The 23,595-nt window shown below is 39.8% G+C and overlaps 1 long non-coding RNA gene across 1 annotated transcript; it reads right to left on the reverse strand.

Moving 5' to 3' along the window:
- Nucleotides 1-232: 232 nt before the first annotated feature.
- LOC139039631 (uncharacterized) lies at nucleotides 233-21,949 on the reverse strand. Its single transcript, XR_011492967.1, has 3 exons — nucleotides 21,835-21,949; nucleotides 20,851-20,926; nucleotides 233-274 (listed from the first exon to the last, which is right to left on the reverse strand). It is a non-coding gene; the product is annotated as an uncharacterized lncRNA (long non-coding RNA).
- Between the last annotated feature and the right edge of the window lie 1,646 nt (nucleotides 21,950-23,595).

Consider the following 23,595-nt stretch of genomic DNA (forward strand, 5'->3'; position numbering starts at 1 on the left):
AATAACCCACGTGAGTGATGCTTCCAATGAATAGTAAGGACTTAAAATCGTCACCTTCAGAGAAAGTGTTTTAAAACAGGATTAACAAATGCAAGTTTTACACCCTCAAGGGTTTACAACCAAGTAAATTTTTATCCTTAAAACAGCTACTCACATACATTGGAATTGTACTTTTGCATCATAACAATTATATACAGAATCTTAGGTTTCAAAATGGAACAAATTGTTGTACCTTCTCTGTTATAGCACCAGTGCTGCCGTGTTCAGGCTGCAGCTGAGGGCAAAGAAAAAGAAGGAAAAAAATCATTGTAGTGCATCAAAGGCAGCATTGCTGAGAATATAGAAATCAGTGAAATGTGGCTTTGCCCTGAGATTTAATTCGCCCTTAACCACAAATTGTGTATGAATTCACTTTTACTGTTAATATGTTGAAGACTGTCATATTCCCTCTCTGGGTGATTCCATGGTGGTATGTTACTTTCTTGTCTTAACATTTGGAAATACTGTAGATAACCATTCAAGAGTCCTACTTAATAAAATTGCATAGGGATAGTCAAAAGTTATTTTAAAAGAATTATTTTTTTAAAACCAGTCTTTGGGGACATTTAGCCTTCGTGTGTTTGTGTGTGTCTGTGTGTGTGTGTGTGTGTGTGTGTGTATGTGTACGGCTTAACATTAGAAAAGGCTAATATGATTTGAATACACAAAAAGCATTATAACTTCCAGGCACTGTGGTAGCAGGTTTGTATATTGTATTTCATTTAATCCTCTCAGTAATATGGCAAAGCAAGTATTACTACTTTTTTTCTATTTTAAAATTAATGAATCTGGGTATTATTATCTGGGGCAAGTTTTTATAGTTTACCCAAGATCCAGCTGTGGCTGGAGCTGGCTGCTAGTATTAGATTGGGAGACACAGACTCTAAAAAAGAGAGGGGATATATGTATATAGTCAGTGACTTATGGTGCTAACTTGAAATTGACCATGATGGGTGCCTTTACACCAGGGTAATGGGCAAATCTCCAAATCAGGACCTTTTACAGCCCTAAAACCTGTTATTAAATATTCATAAGCACTCCACTTCCAAGATCATTGGGTAGACAGTAAATAGTAAGGTCAGAATTTGAAGGGATTTTGCTGGGCCTTATTATTATTATTTTTAGGGGGGAATTCAACTTTATTTTGAATTGTATTTATTTTTAAAAATTAGTTTTATTGGAGTATAGTTGCCTTACAATGTTGTGTTGGTTTCCACTGTGCAACAAAGTGTGTCGGCAATATATCCCCTCTTATTTTAAAGTCTGTGTCTATCTGGGGAGACCAAATCCCAAGCTGGGTAATGGGTACGTGGACGTTCATTTTATCATGATCTCTGTTTCTGTGTTTGTTTGAAACTTTCTGTAATACAGAGTAAGCAAATCCATAGAGCAAGAGTTTGGTGCTAGTAAGACTGAAGTACAAAACCTATGTCAAACTATGCCAAAGCACATCTAAGTTTATAGATATTAAAACAGGTAATGGAATCTTAATGGAGGCAGAAGTGAAATGGTTAAACTTGAGACATCTGACTGTATAGCAAATAAATAAAACAGAAATATAGGACCAAAAAGGGGAAGCTTCAATATGTTTTTTATGTCCAATGGATGAAATTTATATACAAGGCAATTTAAGGGACATCCCTTTTTTTCTTATAAGGTATCAGTTGGGACTATTACAATTGCTTTTTTAAAAACGTTTTTAATTTTCAAATTCAGCTTTCTCACAGAAAACAAAAGACAATGAATTAGATATGTTCATGCGTTATCCCCTCTAAACATTGAATGTTTATACAGCATCTTTTATAGCTTTCTAAAGATCACTGCACGAAAACATGGTTAGCCATTCTTTGGCATCCAAATACACATCTTTTAAAATGTGAGATTTTTAAGAGTATTAATCAGTCACTACATTGAATAATAAAATGTCAACATCAGCTTTTAAAGTAAATTCTTAGGTAAGTTTGAAATCTTTCTCCCTAAGAATGATCTTTTTCATTATTGACGAACCTTTACTCTCCTCTTATATGCAATCCTTGATAGAATTTTTCTTTTGAACTCAAACCAATCTCATCTTAACTTAAAGGTAAAATGTTCCTCAGACTTTGACAGCCCTGCCTCGGAGGTGAGCTCGGGGTTGGAGGCCCAATCACCTTTCTCTCAGCTTTGGTGCTGACTTGTCCTGGGCTCACAAGCGCTTAGATGGCTAAAATTAACTAAAGGAAGGTCTTAATTTTCAGTGCAACACTGTCAGTAAGCCCCAGAGGCTCACACTTCTTCTCCAAAGCCTTTGCTTTGCTTTTCTGCATGAGGCAGAGAATGCTCTTTCCCTTCAGAGCCTGTGCCCGTTGACGCTGCTGCCACGGTTTCAGAGACGTTGTTTCCTACTTCTTCAACTTTTGAAAGCATTCAGTCCCACTTCTGTCATTCATACACTCTCAGCGGAAGAAAAAAGTCATTTACCTTAAGGTTGCGAACATTATGGCTTTCCTTTAAGAGCCGCCTCTTATTTGCTGCCTTCTCTAAAGCAGGTGGCTCAGCGGTAAAGAATCTGCCTGCCAATGCAAGGAGATGCAGGAGACGCCAGTTCGATTCCTGGGTCAGAGAGATCCTCTGGAGAAGGAAATGGCAGCCTGCTTCAGTATTCTAGTCTGGGAAATCTCATGGAAAGAGGAACCTGGTGGGCTACAGTCCATGGGGTCACAAAGAGTCGGATGCCACTGAGCAACTTAGCACAAGGACTGTATCAGACACTCTGATGGATGCCTTAAGAACATTAACATATAGTATTCCGTTGTTTTGTCCCTTCTTAACGTAAAGAACTGGAGATTAGGGAGACAAAGATGAAGAATCTTGTCCAGCCAAGATTACAGAAGTCGTAAATATTGCAGGCAGAATTTGAACTCAGTTTACCCTGACTAGCCTGGACTGCTTCTTGTCATATATATTAGCTAACTAATTATTTCTCATTTAATACCCTTTAACAACTGTTTTCAGCTCCATTCTTGCTAAGTCACTATGAATTACACCAGAATAGCAACGTTTATCTAAAATGAGCCAGAAAAATCTGCCTTCTTCATAGGGATCATTATTCTATAGTGTTCTTCAAAGAGCAAACTTCTCTCACCAAGGCAGTCAGTTAATTATCATCAGGGTAGCTTAATTGTCATTACTGTATTTCAACCCAGGCAATAAAACAAGAACCTTACAGCAGTCTCCACCTTCAAGGTGTTGATAGGAGCAAGTACAATGTGATACAATCCCTCCACAATGCTAACTTCCCAAGATTAGCTCTCAATTTTTATTTCTGCCTTGTACTTTAAAAGAATCATTTGAAGACAAGTGAATGTCAGTGGAAGATATAATTGTTAAATGAAGACTTAAGGCAAATGAAAAACCTTTATTCTGGCTACCTGGACAGGTGAGATTGTCTGCATTGAGAATTAGAATGGAGGAGCAATGGCCTCTGTGGATGGTGGAGAGTGAAAGGGCAGAGAACAAACATGTGTTTATGAGGCTAGAGAGCAAGGACAGCCGTCTAACTGGAACGAGAGCTCAGAAGTGAAACTGAACAAATCAGATGGCTTCAGAGGAGAATCAAGGAGCTAGAGGGAGATTTTAAACCAGGAGCTAGTTAATTTTTATAGTCATTTGAAGCTGTTCTTGGATAAAAGAATAAAAATGGGGACATCACTAAGAATAGGAACAGAGGGATAGATACCCAATGAAGGAGAAACTCTGGTTTAGAAGTAAGGGTTCAGTAGGCAGTGTGACGTTTGGAGACACTCGTAGAAGCAGCAGCAGAATTTGAGGACCACACAGCTGTTGGTTAAAAAGAGTCATGTGTAGGATCACTGGGTATGTGTGATGGTTGATGATTCTAAGACTGAGCTAAAGAGTGCAGTGAAGAAGAACTACAAGACCAAACTTCATTTTGTCTGCTCCTAAGTTAGACAGGCAAGGAGACTTTATATGAAAGACTCTATATGAAAGACTCTGTGTGAAAGACAAGAGAAGATATAACCTTGAACAGCTAGGTGAATTTTGGAAAGTAAATCTAGAAGATAGAAGTGCAGATCATCAAAAGTAAAGCCTCTCTGATTGTTTTATAGCATGCTTTGAGTTAAGATGAACTTTCTATCTACAACATCTCATGAGCGGCTGTTATGCCAACATGTTTGTCTCATACTAGAGAACAGTCGGACATGACTAAGCGACTGAACAACAACAAATGGAACAGAAGATGTTCTGCTTTCTTTCTTTCAATGAGATTCAGGGTTAAAAACCAATCCAACTGTCCAAGCAGAATAGCTATGGTGATTTTTTTTAAATTAGTGATAGTGAGAAAATATGATGAAAAAACATCTGGAATAAAACATGTTCTACTGATTAGATATATTCCCCTGACTGCCATATGCACATAAATACATGAATTACATGTGTATATAAAGCTGTGAATATATCTTGGCATATCTCCTGAAAGAGATGCCAAGTTTTATATATCCATCTATACATAAGCACATATAGATAGATACATATATATATATATGCATACAGGGCTGTGTTATGTGCTGCTAAAGTGTTTGTTTAGTCCATTAGACACTAGCAAGCTATTCAATAAGTAAAAGCAAAAGATGGTGCCAGCTGAACCTTATGTGTCTGCCGTGCGTGTGCAGACCTCAGGGCAGGGGGATGGACTCCCGTTTAGCACCAAGCTGTGTACCCTATGTCTCCCAATAAACATTTGTTTACTGACTGGCTGCCTGTCAGCCTAGAGGACTTCTTACCATTCCTACTAGTCCTTTGATACATGACCAGGTGGATTTTAATGCCATAAAATGCCTAAATACAGACTGGGAAAAGACTGTATACATTGTGTTGATGACCATAGTTATAATGGGGCAAATGTGTTATCTGCATACCCTCTTCAAATTGCCAATACTGAATTAGGTGAGACCCAGGCCCCTTTCAGTTTAATTACTAGAAGTGCCATAAGGACTTTGTTGTAAAACAAAGGTCCCTGTAACACAGCCTTGTGGGTGAGGAACTGAAAATGGTGTTAGCATGTTCAGGTACATGAATTTTGTTTCTCCAATAACCCCAAGATTTAGGTCTGAGGCAAGGCAAACAGTACTCATAACAATCAAGAGAAGATAATTCAGCCTTATGTGATCTTTGAAAATAATACTTTTTGTTGCTATTCAAGAAAAGACGTTGAGGTAATTTTTCCTTCTCTTTTTCATTTTTCAGTCTCTTTATTGGTTCTAAAATTATTCAGGGATATCTAATATTTTCCACATCCAGTCTTTTTATTTCTTTTTGCTCTCACATTTCCCATTTTTAATTAGCCCATTGATTTTTAAGAGCCACAAAGTCTTATAGGAAAGCTTTCAATAACATTCTTTTTAAAAGCAGTTCCTTTTTTGTGTTACTTATGTTCTACATTTCCAGTGTGTTTTACTTCAGAAATAATTTACATAAACTAAAAATAACAACATCTGGATTTCTGATTGCTTATTTCTTTTTTGATGATGGTTATTCCCTACCAAAACTGTAGGCTTCCCTTCCAGACACTACAAGTAAGTTATCTATTTTTAACCAGGGTTTATTTTTCTGTTGAGGAAACGTCTGTCCATAAATACTTCTGGGGCATAGGTGGAGACTTTCTGTTTATCAGTTAACGGATCTTAATCCATTATTGCCCATTCTTACAGTAAAAAGCGAAAGTGAAAGTGAATTCACTCAGTTGTGTCCGTGTACGACTCTTTGCGACCCCATGGACTGTCACCTACCAGGCTCCTCTGTCCATGGGATTTTCCATACAAGAGTACTGGGGTGGGTTGCCATTTCCTTCTCCAATCCTTACTGTATGATCACATAATTACAGATACTCCAATAATGATTGTGAATAGATAAAACTTCCATAAATATGTTTCTGGATATGCATTTTCTGTTTTCTTGAAGGAATATATGCTTATAAGTAACACATGTGTGATGTTTATGATACAGACATATAGTATATTCTTGAATTGATACCATATGTAAAACTTGATATAAAATATTAGTCACCTTTAACATGTGACTGAGTGGCAAAAACCTATAAAATATTACAAAAAAATTTGATAGATTCTCTAAAAAGCTTGATATGATCTTTATATTATGCTTTTCGGATAAATTTTTAGGTTTTTCTGGTTACTTCTGTCTTAAATATGTCAGTGAACTCTTGGCCCCTTGGGAGAGACTAAAATTTAAGAGTCAAAGGTGAAATTCAAATAGAGATTTTCTATTCAATAAGCATGCTCCTGGTCAGGGTACTGAAGTCTTACTAAGTTACTAATTGGAGCTTAAACATTTTTTTAATGTCTTCTCTGCTTTTAAAAGTTTGGAAGCCTAATTTGTTAGCATGAATAGGTGGCCTTTACAGACTTCCCAGGTGGTGCTAGTGGTAAAGAATCTGCCTGCCAATGCAGGAAATGTAAAAGACATGGGTTTGATTCCAGGGTCAGGAGGATCCCCTGGAGGAGGAAATGGCACCCCACTCTAGTATTCTCGCCAGGAGAATCACATGGATAGAGGAGCCTGATGGGCTATAGTCCATGGGGTCGCAAAGAGTCAGACATGACTCAGCATCTAAGTAAATTGCCATATAAAGTGGTCAGAGCTCTTCTATGAAAGACACAAATAATTAATCAGGATTTATTTTGATCAAAATCTACTGTGGAAGCTTTCGTTACTTTACTGAAGAGAAAAAGTGAGCTCCAGAGGCTGAGGGGGGCAGAGCTATATTTTCAGAGCTGGAAGTCACACTGAAGATCATGGAGTCAGTCCTGTGAGCAAGGGGTCTAGGTTTTCACCTTGTCAGAGTCTCCATTGCCAAGAATCAGGACACATACATACTTTAATTGTTTAAAACCTAGTTTAAGGAAATAACCGTCTGCAAAAATTTTTCTCAATGCAAAATTCCTTTCTAATTGAACTTTTTCATGTCTTTATTTCAAAATCATGAGAAGTTGAACCCTCTTTGGACACTGGATTTTTCAAGTCTGAATGCAGCCACTCGGTGCTGAGGGTGAAATTAGCTTGGTCTCTGGGAGTTTTTCCACAATCCAGGGACTGGTTTAAAGCATGAAAAGCACAAGAAAGTCTGATAATTGGCCCACATAGGATTTATCATATCTCTATGGGGAAATGTTTAGGAAGAGATATTTCGTACTTATTCATGGGAACATTCCAAGCATTTTTGAGTTATGCTTGTCTGAAACTTATGTAAAGAGATTTTGATGGTGGCTGTAAAACTATGGAGTTATATATATATATATAGATGGAATTGAACAGTCTGGTGATAGCTGTATAGACTGAAAAAAGTCAATAATTAAATTTCAGCACTTCTTTCAAAATGATAGCTTAAACTACCTGATAAATAGTAATCTTTTCACACATTGATAGTAAAAGCAGAAAATAGCATTTTATAAATAACATCAGAGGAAAAATAATCATGAAGAAATGCTTGTATATTGATATAATTCAGTGAGATTTTCCGGATTTAAAAATTCCTTCTCCTTTCTACTCTCTTGCTAGGAAGGTAGAATCAGTGAATACATGTTTCTTTGTATAAGGTTTTCATTTCTTCCCACCAGTTCCAGGTAAACCCCCAGTTCTTTTATTCCCCCAAACTTTATACATAGTCCAGTTCCTACATCAAAGCACCATTGACTGAAACTGTATAAAATCCTTGGCCTCCAACCAGAAAAGGCCTAAATGCAGGAAAGTAAGGATAAATTAAAGTGACAGGGTCTCAGCAGTGGAAATTAGTGCAACTCTTCTAATTGCATGTCTAGCCTGAATGATGGGATACTTAATTCTTACACATCCCAGACAATTGCTTTATACTAACATGAGCTCTGGGAAAAAGGCAGATTCCACAGACATATGGAGCAGTAGATGGAGTGGAAAAATAAATCAGAGACTCTAGCCACTCTGGAAAAAAAAAAGTGCTTTATCTACATTGTTAATAAAGGTGTTGCCACAGTTAAGCAATGTTGATAACTGTCCTCTCGTTCATTCTTTCCATAAAAACTGAACATTAAATAATTAAATAGCAGAGCACCAACCTGCCTGGGTTACCTCTTGTGCTGCCAAACAATAAAAGCATGGTGGGTCAAGGCATCGTACCTTTGGTAAAAAGCAAGGACACAAGTCTACATGTGAAGCCCAAGGGACAAACGGATCAGGAACAACAGCATCCTCTTCTCCCACTACTATAAGGACTGCTAATAAAAGCCTTCAAAAACTAGCATGGGTTCTTATATCTATTTAACCTTTTGCCCCAAGAAGCAAAGAGCATCTGGTTAAGTGGAGAGTAAAAGCGCAGCGACTTTTCATTATCAGAGCTCACAGGCAGAGTGTGGGGACGCCAGAGCTGCCAAGCCTGGGTTAAATGCTTGTTGCCTTCACTGCCTGAGGCCATCTAGCATGTTTAGAAATGATTAAGTACTGCAGCCTAGAAAGGACCTGTCCTGAGCGTTCATCTCTGACTTCCAGCAGAAAGGAGAGGCTGGCAATGACAGAGGCAGATGGATGAGTCTCATTAGTATGGCGAGGCAGCGAACCAGACTGCCTTCACAGAGCTGTCCAAAAAGAGGGAGCAAATTAAAATAGGATCTGGGAAAACCAATGAGCAAGTGTTTTAACTCTCTGCTACCTGGTTTCTCTAGCTGGGAGGTTCTACAGCTGGCTTGGCTTCCTCTGAAATGCTGCTGCACCTCGAACCAGGAGGATGGCTTTGCAGACACACACAGTTCCAGTCGGCTTGTCTTTTTGCATCCTTTTAGAAAATGACTCTTGTGTTTCTCACAGCAGAACAACACAGCTGATTTTAATTTTAAACCTGTGTGACTGCCACAGAACACAGTGAGCTGGAAGGGATGACGGGGAGGGACATCAGCCTCCAGAGGAGGTAGGGGACGTTGCTTTATTCGGTATACTGGGCCAACCCAACTTAGAAGCGCCAAGTAAAGATCAAAGGTCTGTTCAGTAGCCAGGGTTCATGTGCAAAGGCTGAAGCCCTTGATGGAAAAGTGGCAGCTTAATTTCAAGTGCATTACCTTTCAAGACAAGGAACTTCGGTTGTATGGAGGGCTGCCTGACCACACAATTTCAGAGATAGAAAGTGAGCAAACCCAGATCTGAGAGAGGTATTCCAAGGAGGGAGATTCTTGTGAGATTCTCTAATATTCTGTTTGGGTGGCTTTTGCATTAAAGGATCCTGCGCTATGCTGTGCTGTGCTAAGTCACTTCAGTCATGTCCGACTCTTTGTGACCCTATGGACTGTAGCCCGCCAGACTCCTCTGTCCATGGGATTCTCTAGGCAAGAATACTGGAGTGGGTTGCCATGCCCTCCTTCAGGGTATCTTCCCGACCCAGGGATTGAACCTGCATCTCTTATGTCTCCTGGATTGGCAGGAAGGTTCTTTACTACTAGCACCACCTGGGAAGACCCTGGGCCAAGTCAAACCTATTGTAAGCTTTGTGAGTGCCATGGAACTCAAAGCAATGGATGGTTCACTGAGCAAATTGAACAACTGACAATCTGATGAAAGTCTTCTGGTCTACCCCTCTCTGTTCAGTTCCTTGTTTACATCCTGGGCTTGGAATAGGGACATATGGCATACTAATGCCTTGGGGCAGCCCTAAAGGTTTGGGAAAAGCTGATAGAAATTATTTAGCTGTTTACTCATTCACTCAGCAAACATTTAGTCAGTCCTTGGGGGTAATGTGAAACCCAGGGAACCTAAAGATGAGTAAGAGAAAATATGTTTTCGGCCTTCCTTCAATGACCTAAACCTAATAGGACAGAGAAACAGAAAAGCCATGCCTGAGTCTCCAGAAGATAGCATTGCTCTAGGAGCTGAGTGGAGGGTAAACACTGAATTGATACATAGAATCTGCCACCAAGGCATTGATGCTTCAGAGTAGAAGCCAGACACCTGAACAATAAATTCTAGATTAAGGCAGAACGAGCAGAGTGGCAGCTAGAGGAATAAGAACCCTGTTGTGAGAATCTGGGTGGAGGAGCAGTAAATTCTGCCCGGATGGGGAGTGAAAAGCTTCAGAGTAGAGTTGGCATGCATGTTGTGTTTTGCAAGGGACACTGAAGGCTTATTTTTTAAATGAAAGAAATTTACAAATAAAGAAGTTTTTTGTTTATAAAAGGACTTGTATATCCCTTTCCAAAAATATTTTTTTACTTGGTCAAGTTTGTGTCAGTGTTAGGCCTTACTACGTTTTGTCTCACTCCAGTTGATTGTCTGCCAAAAAAGGGAAAAATAGTCTGAAACTCCACAAGAAATCACAAGAAATAAATGTAGTTGAGGAGATGAGACAGGAATTGACTGAACGTCTTTTCAATGCTGTTTGGACTGTGTAATCCTCTCACTATCGTACTCAGAAGCTACATTTGAAAAGAGTTACTTCTTTTTCTTCAAATGAATACCTTTAATTCCTTTTTAAATTAAAGAAAAAAGCAAATCCAAAAACAAAACTGTAAAAACAATGATAACAAACCAAGATTGATGGAATTTTATCCAGCCCTGTGTAAAAATCTTCCATAAGTAATAAACTTCAGATTACAGAATCTGAAAAATTCCCAAGTTGTGCATTTTTCCAGGAAATTTTCTTTTTAACAAATCTCCATCAAAACAAGATGGGTTTTCTGTTAGTGACCTAAAAGAGAAATCACAAAAGAACTTGCTCCAAATATATAAAACTATATGCTGTATATGGGCAGCAAAATTGCTTTTGGACACCAAGCTTTATTCCATAACTCATCAACTCAACCCAGCTTTCCAGTGTATAAATTTCATAGCACAATCTTTCACAACACGGACGCTTTTACTTAGAGAGCACTGCAAATATGCAAAGAGTAAGCACCCACATGATGGTTCATGTAGCATCTAAAGCTGGTGCTTACTGACAAATAAGAATGCATTGTGGGGATAGGGCTTGGTTAAGTCCTTTAAAAAAGAAATAGTAAAATATATATATATATATATATATTATCCCTCAAAGCTATTGAGATAGATTTTCTTTGTACACAGATGTAACTCCTGTTGACATCAGGGCCTTGGTGGCTGAGCCAATTAACTTTGTATTTTACAGTTGCTTATCCCACTCAAGAGAAGCAAAAACCATTTCTCATATTTATCCTCATGTAAAATGTACATGGATAAATCATTTAACTAAATGTAAGGTGTCAGAAAATGGTTCATACAAAGAAAATAATATTATGCAGTATAAACTCCCATTAAGTAGTAATGTGTCTGACATTGATTGAGGGAGATTAAGTCTAAGACTCTCTTTCTCATGACATTTGTTCAAATAAATAAAGGTAACTGGAGGGAAAAGTTGATGCTTTTTCTCATTTTGCATATAAATTTTACCCTTGTGATTTTTTTTAGCTGCATTTATTCACGACACAGTATTACTGGATATATATTACAGAATCCTGGATAGCATGATAACTGTCAGTAAAGCAAGGTCATAATTGACCTTTATCACTGAAAAAAGGTTGGCTACCTAAAGATAAACTTTCATGTTGAATTTGGAATGTAAAGAGGAGGGCTGAGGCCATCGAAGGAGCACATCTGAATAGAAATCTATGAATATTTCATGTCTGTTAAGAGGTTGGAAACTTGGTATGACATTATCCTGACCCCTGTCCTGAAATATTTTCAAAAGAATATTCTGATCGGCAGCAGACAACTTCAGCAGAGAGGTTTTTCTTGCTTAGTAGGGAAATTAAATTGTGGTATGAAAATGTCTGCTCTTAAGGCTGTTCTCTGCAATGAACTAAACTGTGTGCTTATGTTCTGGAAGCAAGAGGATAACCAACTTTCTCGCTGAAACAGCCTTCCCAATATGTCCCTTCCCTTCTTGTTTCAACTTCTAGTTGCACTGCACCTGATCTACTGCCCTGATCCAGACAAATAACAGAAGACACATGCCGAGGTTCTGTCAAACTAGATTTTTTTTTTTTTAATCTTTTAGCCACACCTCGCAGCATGTGGATTTTTGGTTCGCTGACCAGGGATTGAACCTATGTCCCCTGCTCTGGCAATGTGGTGTCTTAACCATTGAACTGCCAGGGAAGTTGCCTAGAAATTTGTTAACATAAAGTAATTTATATGATACTATCAATAGCTGGAAATACCAGACCACCTGATCTGCCTCTTGAGAAATCTGTATGCAGGTGAGGAAGCAACAGTTAGAAATGGATATGGAACAACAGACTGGTTCCAAATAGGGAAAGGAGTGTGCCAAGGCTGTATTTTGTCACCCTGCTTATTTAACTTATATGCAGAAACACTGGGCAGGATGAAGCACAAGATGGAATCAAGATTGCTGGGAGAAATATCAATAACTTCAGATATGGAGATGACACCACCATTGTGGCAGAAAGCAAAGAACTAAAGAGCCTCTTGATGAAAATGAAAGAGGAGAGTGAAAAAGTTGGATTAAAACTCAACATTCAGAAAACTAACTTCATGGCATCTGGTCCCATCACTTCATGGCAAACAGATGAGTAAACAGTGGAAACAGTGACAGACTTTATTTTTTTAGGCTCCAAAATCACTGCAGATGGTGACTGCAGCCATAAGACAATTGCTCCTTTGAAGAAAAGTTATGACCAACCTAGACAGCATGTTAAAAAGCAGAGACATTACTTTGCCAACAAAGGTCAAGGCTATAGTTTTTCCAGTAGTCATGCATGGATGTGAGAATTGGACTATAAGGAAAGCTGAACACCAAAGAATTGATGCTTTTAACTTTGGTGTTGGAGAAGACCCTTGAGAGTCCCTTGGACTGCAAGGAGATCCAACCAGTCCATCCTAAAGGAAATCAGCCCTGAATATTCATTGGAAGGACTAATGCTGAAGCTGAAACTCTAATACTTTGGCCACCTAATGCAAAGAACTGACTCATTTGAAAATACCCTGATGCTGGGAAAGATTGAAGGTGGGAGGAGAAGGGGAGAACAGAGGATGAGATGGTTGGATGGCATCACCAACTCAATGGACATGAGTCTGAGTAAATGCTGGGAGTTGGTGATGGATAGGGAGGCCTGGTGTGCTGCAGTCCATGGGATCGCAGAGTCAGACAAGACTGAGCAACGGAACTGAACTGATCCATAGCTAGCATTAAAAAAGCACTTAATCTGTATTAATTTTTTAAATATATAATTTTATTTCGATAGGTATCATCCTCCTTCTCACTGAACAGATGAAGAAACAGCCTCACAGAGGAGTCCGGCCCCATTTTTCCAGAATTGTAGTTTACTAACTGAACGTAGAGCTGCCAAATATCACATTGCCATAGTCTGGTGGAGAAGATCATCTTAGCGAACACAAAGCAATTGAGAACAGTGAAAAAGCTATGTGGTAGAGATCACGTATGTGATAGGAAATAAGAGAAGCAAGAAAAAGTAGCTCTTAGAAAAGAAAAGTAGGGACTTATCTGGTAGCAGAATAGATGAGAATCTGCCAGCCAGTGCGGGGAACTCAGGTCCGTACCTGCCTGGTCCAGAAAGATCCCACAAGTTGCAAAGCAACCAAGCCCAAGCACCACAAGCACTGACCCACCCTCTAGAGCCTGCAGCCCACAAGTACTGAGCCTGTGTGCTGCCGCTGCTGGAGCTCATGTGCCTAGAGCCCGTGCACCACAAGAGAAGCCGCCTCAACGAGAAGCCGCGCTGCAGCCAAGAGCAGCCTCCGCTTGCTGCAACTGGAGAAAGCTTGGGCCAGCAGCAAAGACCCAGTGCAGCCAAAGTAATTAATTAGTTAAAAAGAAAAGTAGGAAGAACGAAGCATTCTTGTACAGAGTTTGCTGCGATGAGTAATGGTGCTTTGGTGTGAAGTGAATGAAAATTGAGATTTGTTCAATTAACAGTGCCAAACAACTGCTTGGCATATCTCATGTGATATGGGTTTTTCTGATCCAGAGCACCCTTAAGAGACTGTATATGCCTGTCCCTGATACCATGGAAGACTCAGCTGGGAACACTTATTTCAACTTGGAACTTCCCCAGCCTCCAGGAGGCCTTGGCTTGGCATCCATTCAGGGATTGCCTGACATGCTCTAGAGGTCGGAAGTAAGTCCATATGCTCCTCCGTGTACTGATTTCCGTGGATGTCCTAGCTTCATTGAAAGCCTTGAAGGAAAGGAAAGGGTGAGGTGTGGGGACCAGGGAGTTAAAGGGTAAGACGGTTGGCATTATATGCCAGGAGCTATTTAGACTAAATTAATGAATAAAGCAACATAATATGCTTCTAATCAACTACCTGCTTTGGGAAGCAGACATTTATACTTGGTGCACAGACTAGTCAAGGCTGTTTCTTTTGGGTTGAAAATCTAACCAAGAATTTCATCCAATGAGAACTGCAGTGGCACAAGATTGAAGGAAGCAGAACCACTAGAGGATTAAGGGGGTCTTTGGTGTCTACAGGCAGTGTAAAAATACCTTTAGGATTATAAGAGTAAAAATGGACTCTTTCAGGAAACCCATAAACCTGTTCTAGGCTGAAATTCTCCAGTTGTGCATAAAAACCAGCAGTCTGTGTATACTTCTAGTTATGAGCTAACAGGTGTTTGAAAATGAAGAAGCGAGTAGCATTTCTGTGATAGAGTGCCATGGAATTTCAGAGTCAATAAATTTTCTTTGAAAAAAATTACTCTGTTCTATCTCTATTGGTTTATAATAAAACAGAACTTGACCTGCAAGTTAATAAAGAAAGCATGTTTACTAATTAGACTTTATTCTCATTGTCCCATGTTAATTGCAAAATATCCATCTATCTCATTTATGAATATGTTAATTTATGTCAGAAGGGCACAAGTTTCGAGTATGCAAACTCTTCTTTTAATTAGATCAAAAGAAGGTCCATCTCAATTTTACAAGATGGATTCTAATTTTTAATCAGGAAAATAAGTTTGGCTCCTAAAAGGCATCTTCTATGACAGTTGGAAAACACTAATTAACAGACATAACTGTATTAATTGTGTTATATCACTGAATTCTTATCAGTTAGCTTATGTTGCCTGCTTGCTAATACAAACAGTTGTGGCTTTGGTGGAGTCAACTCATAAATGTCTTTCTAATGCTAACTAGCAATCAATGCATGTAAAATTTCTAATGTTTCTTTAGGGAATTCTACATAATAGATGTAGCTTCTCTTTTGAGTTATGCCCTGCTATTTAGTGTAATTAGTCCTTAAAGCTGCACCTATCATATTATCAGCTTCCTGGGAGATAAAGAACACAGTTTATTTGTTTAAGAACAAAGAATCATAAGTTTCCTTTAGGAGTCTTTCTACAATAGGCTCAGTGGAAATCTGAACTACCAAATAACTTCAGTTTCACAGTAATGAAAAATGTGTACCTCTAAAGGAATTCAGTGAATAGACTTTAATGGGGAGAAAATGGGGAAGGCATAGTGCTGTTGGTCCCAGAGATGATTAACTGAGCAGCAACTTCTCTGTTGAGGTCCTCCCAGGCACCCTGCCTCCACTGTGCTCCCAAAGGCCACCCTTACAAGCTCAGGGATGAAGGCTCATTCATTGCACGCCCTCCATCCTGCACTAGGAGGAAGGATGTCACTGTGTATTGATGAAAGTATCTTTGTGAATGGGGCCATCTCTGTTTTCTTTTTTCCCTAGGTGGCCAAAATTGGCTGCTCTTACATAGGCACTGAAGATGTTTTAAGATGGTCTGGATTGCATTCTACTAGTGCTCTTGAGACACTTTCTTCATATCCTGTGGAACATGCCTGCCTTGAAACCTTTTGGTTGATCCTTGATGATGGGGCCTTGATATTTCTTTCCTATAAACTTTTTTCCCAGGAAAATATGCTGGCTGGGTTAGTACTAATGAGGAACCTATGACCATGAGACTGGGTACAGAGAATATAAGAATCACGCAGAAGTTGACAAGACATCAGAAATAGCTGTACTGCAGTTAAATCACACCCGAGGGAAGCTATTAGGACCTAATTTTGAATCCTCTAAATCCACATATAATCAAAATCCTCCTGTGCTTGGAGAGACTAGTTCTGCAGATGTGTTAAGCATTAAGTAGACTTGCTTGTGTATGTCCAGCTTATTTTTCTGTAAATTTGTACCAGATCCCCCAAACCAGAAGTAAAACTGACATTTATAAAAATACCAGCCTTGCACTTCAGAGGTACCCGGAACCCCATATACACACGCTCCATAAACTGATCGTGCAATGCAAAAATGTCACTGTTTCTAGAGTAGGCATCTTTTTACACAAACTCATTTATCATCTCTTATTATGGTAATTTAAAGGTAAATTTTCCACCGAGTCTTCTCCCCTGTGTTTCTACTGTTTCCACCTCCCTCTCCAACCTAATGAGAAAACACGAATATAACAAAACTTGGTTGGAGGGAGCTGGGAACGACAATGAAATTGAATGTAGAAGGGCAAGGCTAGGTGAAAAGGACAGCTGAAGAGTTTCTAACAAGGAGGTTTCATTATCACCCGTTGTTTCCTTGTAGGCATTCATTAAAACGTCAACTATTTGAAGGTATACCAATACATTCCTTCTTCACAGATTCCACATGGGAATTTCTCCACAGAGCCCTGAGTGAAAGAAGCCTACGTTTAGGCGTTTGGGCTTTGCAGCCTCCTCATTTATAGCTGACTGCTTGTCCATAGGCCAACCACCATGAGGGGCTCTTGGCAGCGGAACTTTCCTAATGCATGCTTGTAGTTGCTAAGATGTCCCTGTTCTCAGAAGCACTGGGATGAAGATCGAGACGTTTCCTAGGGACTCCAGCATAACTCTCTAGATTCTGGCGCTGGACAAAAGTGCTAGAATTTCCCTGCCGTCGTAACATCTGCATGTGAAAAGTTACACGCAGTCAACTTTATATGGACTTCTCCCAGGGAAGCCTCTGCACTGCCAAGTCCAGTAACCAAAACGGAAGCAAGCTCCTATTAGAACTTCAGTATCCATTTTAACTCCAAACGAGGCTTTTTTGGAAAACAGAATTTCTCCCCTGCAGATTTACTAGTTTGATGTGTTAGTGAGTTGCCCACCTAATTATACGCCGTTCATATATTTGACATTGGTCCTCAGAGAATACAACTGATACAGATGGTCACTAGGAATCAAATCTGGATTCCTTTTCCTTCTTTGACTCTTGCATGAAGTTTGCGAAGTTTAGCAAACTTTTGCCTGTAGTTTGTCTTTTGCTGAATAAATGTTTATAGGGACCCATTATGTGCCAGAACCTTCTCAAATGCTGAGATAAAACTGCCTCTGTATTTGGTGAACAGATAAAGAAATGAATACAGTAGAAGTAAAAGCCTTGCAAAGGGCACAGCACCCTGGACCTTGTGAGCAATGGATAGCTTAGAACTGGTTATCTGCTCAGATATCACCTGGTTTATGCTCATTCTCAGCTGCACATTGCTGCTCTTTAACACACTGCACAGACCTATACCTCTGTCACCCCAAGTCCAGAATGATGAGCTGCGCTGGTTCTGGTGCCTCTGACTTCCGTCTGTCGTTCGGTTTCCCTTTACTGGAGAGGCCAGATTGAGTCAGACGCAGCCTGCAGACAAGTGGGCACCTCTCAGGTGACTTCTGGGTAGACTGCACTCTTCGTTGGCCGTGGGAGAGCCCAGGACATGATGATGACGGAGCAGCCCTCCAGTTCCTCAAAGACCAGTTCTGAGTCTCTCAGTCAGAAATCTCTGTGCAGCCACCCCACAGACAGCCCTGTGGCTCTGTAGGACACACACTCTGAGTTCCGTCTACTTGCTATGAAAGGCCTAGAGGTCCTCACAGGCTGGAATTTCTCTCCTAATTTAGGGATCCAGCGTATTTTCAGTTTCAATTACTTCCTTCTCTCCAACATTGTCAGGGCTTTTCTCTTTCATGGAAATCTGTTGTTGAATCCCATAGGATTTCGTTTATATTCTTTTCCTATTTGTTGCTTTCCTCCTATGAATGAGGAGTTACAAGTTCAGTTCAGTTCAGTCACTCCGTCGTGTCCGACTCTTTGCGACCCATGAACCGCAACACACCAGGCCTCCCTGTCCATCACCAACTCCCGGAGTACACCCAAACCCATGTCCATTGAGTTGGTGATGCCATCCAACCATCTCATCCTCTGTCGTCCCCTTCTCCTCCTGCCCCCAATCTTTCCCAGCATCAGGGTCTTTTCCAATGAGTCAGCTCTTTGCATCAGGGAGTTACAAGAGGACTTCTTATCATCATCTTATTTCAAGAGAGAGTTCCTTATTCATTTATTTATTTTCTCTTCATCGTCAAAAAGAATCTTTAACAATTAGGCCATATGTCTTCTTATTTAATGATTATTCATTTAAAGAATTTCAAGATAAAAGGAAAAGTTTTTTTTTAAACAGGTAAAAATATCTCTTTTCAACATTTTAAATGGGGCCAGAAAGTTATGAAAAAATCTTAACGTGTCCCTTTTAGCATCGAATCTCTCATATCCTGACATGATAAGATCCTCCTCTTTAGAACTTAAGAGCCAGGATAGAGTCCTCGTTCTGTGATGAAAGAGCATGGGGTCTAGCACTGTTCAGACCTGAATCCTGGCATATCCACTGCTATTTACTAGCCACATGACTTAGGTTATTCAGTTTCTTACCTGTAAAATGGAGATGCTATTAACTACTTCAGTGACAGGTGTATATAGAATTTAAAAAATTATGAAAAACACTTGAGAGGTAATGAACACTCACTTTTCCCCACTTGTGGATTTTTCTCTCCAATATGATGCTCTGTGTGTTCTGTGCTCAGTCGCGTCCGATTCTGCGACCTTGTGGACCAGCGCCCGCCAGGCTCCTCTGTCCATGGAATTTTCCAGGCAAGAATACTGGAGCAGGTGGCCATTTCCTATTCCAAGGGATTTTCCCAACCCGAGGATCGAACCACATCTCCTCTTGTCTCCTGCAATGGTAGGCAGATTCTTTACCACTAGTGTCACCTGGGAAGCAGCACCCAGTAAGGTGGGTAATCAGCTAAACCTGCGTAGCTTCAGGTCGTGGTGCAAAGCATCCCCAAACAGCAGAGCCACAAACACTATGCACAGACGCGGATCTTCATTCCTGGGCACGGGGACAGGGATGCATCCACCATGAATGACAAAGAGTTTGCCCCAGGCCTCTTCCCACTCTGCCCTTGGAGGGGTGCCCAGTGGATCTCCCCTTGTCAGGCAGTACTGGAGAGTGAGATTACTTCACACAAGACTTACAAAGGATCCCGTGGAGAGAAAACACACTCGTTTGCCTTCTCCTAGAAAACCCCACAGGGACTGTAAGGATTATACTTTCAGAGTAGGGAAAACGGCATCAATCCACAAAGCCCATTTGCTTATAAATTTCGGCTATGGGGTCAGTCTATTTATGGGCCGTATATATGACTGGCTGAAATGGAAATGACTGTGTATTATTTGTTTATTTCACAAATATAACATTTATAGAGGAACTATTTCAGTGCCAGGGACTGCCAGAGTATAACAATAAGTAGAAATAAACAAGGTCCCTGGTGTCACTGAGCCTAGGGTTTACCGACAGAGAAAAACAGCCAAATAATCACACAAATAGAGGCAAAACTAGAATACTGATAAAGCCTAAATGAGAGGTACATGGTTTACTCGGAAACTTGTAATAAGAAAATATGAACTTGTTGGGGGATAAGTGTGGGGGAGACCGGTGTCAGAAAAGGCATTCCTGGGAGCTACAGTTTGTTTGAATGAGAGCTACGCTGGCAAAGAGGAAGGGAAATGCAGGTGTGAGGCCCAGTAGGGGAGGGAACAGGGTGAGCCAGTATCTGTTTGAAGGCAGACAGAAGACTCCTGGGATGAGGCTGAAAGGTGGGCGGAAGCCAGGGCTTTCTATAGTTTTTACCGTCATGATTTTGTAATTATTTCTCCTTACTTTTATTTATTAAGTTAATTTTTATTGGAGTATGGTTTCTTTTCAATGTCTTATTAGTTTCCACTGTACAGCAAAATGAATCAGCCATACACATATGTATATCCCCTCCCTTTTGGATTTCTTTCCCATTTAGGTTACCGCAGAGTACTGAGTAAAGTTCAGTACAGTAGGTTCTCATTAGTTACCTATTTTATACACAGTATCCGTAATGTATATGTGTCAATCCCAATACTCTGGTCTTCACAGACTACTTCTTTGTTAGAATTAGTTGTGATGGTACAGGGTGAAAGCACTGGCTGCATTTCTCCGAGAGGACCTGGATTCAAATCCTGCTCTGCTTCTTCCCAGACACATGATACTGGGCACGTTGTCCAGCCTTTCTGCATCTCAGGATCTTCAACTTCATAATAAGGTTGATAAAAATAGTAGGGTACCTCATGGGACTTCTACGCAAATTTAATGAGTTGATGAATGTAAAGCCCTGGGGGAGAATGTCTGGCACCCAGCAAGCACTACGCAAGTGTCAACCATTATTATTATTTTGTCCTTTATCTGAAGAGTGATGGAAATCCACTTGTTTTGTGGTTGCCCCATGGATACCGGTATCAATCCTTCTTCCCAAATTGGTTTTGGATGTTGAAACTGATGACGCCACAAATGAATCAACCAAGAAAGTGTGAGAAAATTATTGTACACGTAATAAAGCTTCCTGTGGGGAGCAGAGCAGACTTCAGGGTCACTCCAAAATGGCCTGAGTGAAAGGAGAGGGCAGGGGCTTTGGTTTTCATTGTAAACATAAAGAGTGGGGCTGGGCTGGGGATTCCCACCTATATGTGTGCCTTGATCATCTTCACTGGCACCAAAGGAGAGCGTGCTCAGGTTTTGTTAGCAGCTTACTCAGATCTGAGGCAAAAGAGAGGAAAGAGGAGAGATGAGAATCAAAAGCTGTCAGTGGTCCAGCATCAAAAACAGAATCAGACTCCAGTTCCACCACCAAAGGATTTTTAAGAAGGGAGGTGACTTGGTCAGGAAGATTGATTTGGCTGCAAGGATTTATCTCGCCTGAACAATGTTGCTTATCTTTCATACTTTCTTCCAAAAATGAGAGCCTTTTTTTTTTTACTTTCAAGACAACAAGTGTATTTTGTTGACTTGTCAAAACACTTTATCAGCTGGACTGTGGCTGGGTTCATGTTCATTCAGTTCTTGGTCATAAGGATTGATTAACAAAAGTGATATGAACAATATATCCCATTAGGGATACAGTTTCTAATATAATTTTACAATGTGCCAAATGTCAGCTGAGATCACTGTGATGCTTTTCTTCTTCTTTGATAATTTTTACGGTTGTGTTTAACATCATTTCAAAACGACTGAAAATAATAGGTGCTGCTTAGCAGAAAATGCTATAATTTTTGTATATTTAGTTAAAATACACAATCCTTTTTCTCCTTATCACTGCTCTTTTGTCCTCCATTAGCTTAAATTAGGCTAACCTCATTCAATTCAGCTAAAGGAAGGACATGAGGTGAGTGTTGCATATTCGTCCTTAGTTCAGCTATTATGGGATCATTCGGTGCCTTTTTTCTATGTCAGGTTGAGTTTTGCTGGTCCAAAAACAAACACAGCAAGCTGATATTTGCTCCACTGTACTTTTGCTTAAACTCTGAATTAACTCCCTCCAAGCAATGAATCTATGCATTGACCTAATCCAAATGTTTGACTACAATCCTGTGTAACATCTGCCATGACTGCCTTAAAACTCATTTTAACTTTTAAATTTATGTGAGGAAGCAAACTCCATATCTCACCTTGCTTTCCATCTCTCCTCCTGACTGCCCTGGTAAATGTTCATGTTTCACTCACCAAACTCTCAGTCAATTAGATGTGGAAAATCAGTCAACCTCTCACTCTTCTTTTTCTGTTGAAACTGTTGCCAAATCTCATCAATTAGATTTTGATTTTTAATTTACATTTTTAATCAAAGTAATGCATGCACATGGGTAAATATCAAATGACTACAGCAGAATTTGTGACAAAAGCAATAGCCCCTTGTTCATCCAAGTCTTGCCTGACAATTCTTTTTTTTTTTCTATTTTCTGTGATAATATTGTGCTAGCAATAATGTTATGATACTATTTCTTGATGTATTAACTTCAGATGTTGTCTGTTGACTTTTTCGATAATAAATGAGAATTGATATTGCTAACACCACCTCTTCTCTGTCTTTCCGCGCCCTAGCTTCACTTCCTTCACTGGTTAATTCTAGAACCTCAATCACCCTGTTTCAACCCCCACCTTTTGTTTCATCAAACATGGACAGTATTTTCTACTGTCCATATTGAGAGATAAAGACATTAGTACTCACAATTTTCTATCACCTCTTCCCCTTTCTACTGCCTCATCTCCACCAGCAAGTTCATTATTTTGGTATTGTGATAGTCAACAGTGTTGACCATCTCTTCTCTTGTAACAGATAATTTTCCATAATTAGTTTAACAGTTAATTATAAGATGAAAACAAATAAGCACCATTCACATTGTTAAGACTTAGATATTGTATGTTTGCAGAACAAAATTCTGCCTATTCCCCTCTAGCTCGGTTTCAGGTCTTATTCCTGCAACTCAACCCTAATTTGCAACACCTCCCGAGTATCTTAGTGCTATGGTCTTTAACTCATCGAGATCTCCAGCCTTTCTCTGTTCAGAGTCAACCCACAGTGATGTGAATTTAATATTTCTAAAGCATAGCTCCATTGACATCACAGCTATTTTCAAAATCCTTCAATGGTTTGGCTAAAGCATCTTGTCAAAACTGTTAGCTTAGCTTTCAAAAATTTTCACCAACCTTGTTTTTATGTTTATGCTCCTACTTTTGCCTCCATCCATTTTATGCTCTACATTTGTTCCCTGTAAAAGTCCTACCCAATCCTATTCTCAGACTTTGCTCACAACGTACCTCTGTCCTGGAAGTTTGCCGCACAAACCTATTCCCAGTAAAATGTCTACCTTAAGGCTAAGATCAAATGCCTTCTTTATCCCCAAAGCCATCTTACATAATTTTCTTGCAGCAAAATTGTCTTGTGCCATTTTTTTTTTTTTTACTTTTACATCTGTTTTAGTATCCTATTTGGATTGTGTCTCTGTAGACAGTTTTCATTTATTCCCCATAATATCCATCATTGGAAGAAAAGGGGACTCAGAATGGATCAGAAATTTCCAGGCCAGGTCTGTCTTTTACTGTCTTTTAGACTGAATCCAGCTTCAGGGCTCCTGGCTGAAATATAATGTGTGAGCTCAGCAGCTCAGTCATGTCTGACTCTATGTGACACCACCAGGCTCCTCTATCCACAGGATTTTCATAGCAAGAATACTAGAGTAGGTTGCTAGTTTCTCCTCTGGGGGAAATCTTCCCAACCCAGGGATCAAACCCATGTCTCCTGCACCTCCTGCATTGGCAGGGAGATTCTTCACCATTGAGCCATCTGGGAATCCCAATATTCATCATACTGGGCACTAATCTACTCACTTAACTCCAAAAACATTTGTTTAATTGAATGTACTTTTTGATTT

This window comes from Odocoileus virginianus, chromosome 19 (genome assembly GCF_023699985.2).
Source record: "Odocoileus virginianus isolate 20LAN1187 ecotype Illinois chromosome 19, Ovbor_1.2, whole genome shotgun sequence".
In the NCBI taxonomy this organism is placed as follows: Eukaryota; Metazoa; Chordata; class Mammalia; order Artiodactyla; family Cervidae; genus Odocoileus; species Odocoileus virginianus.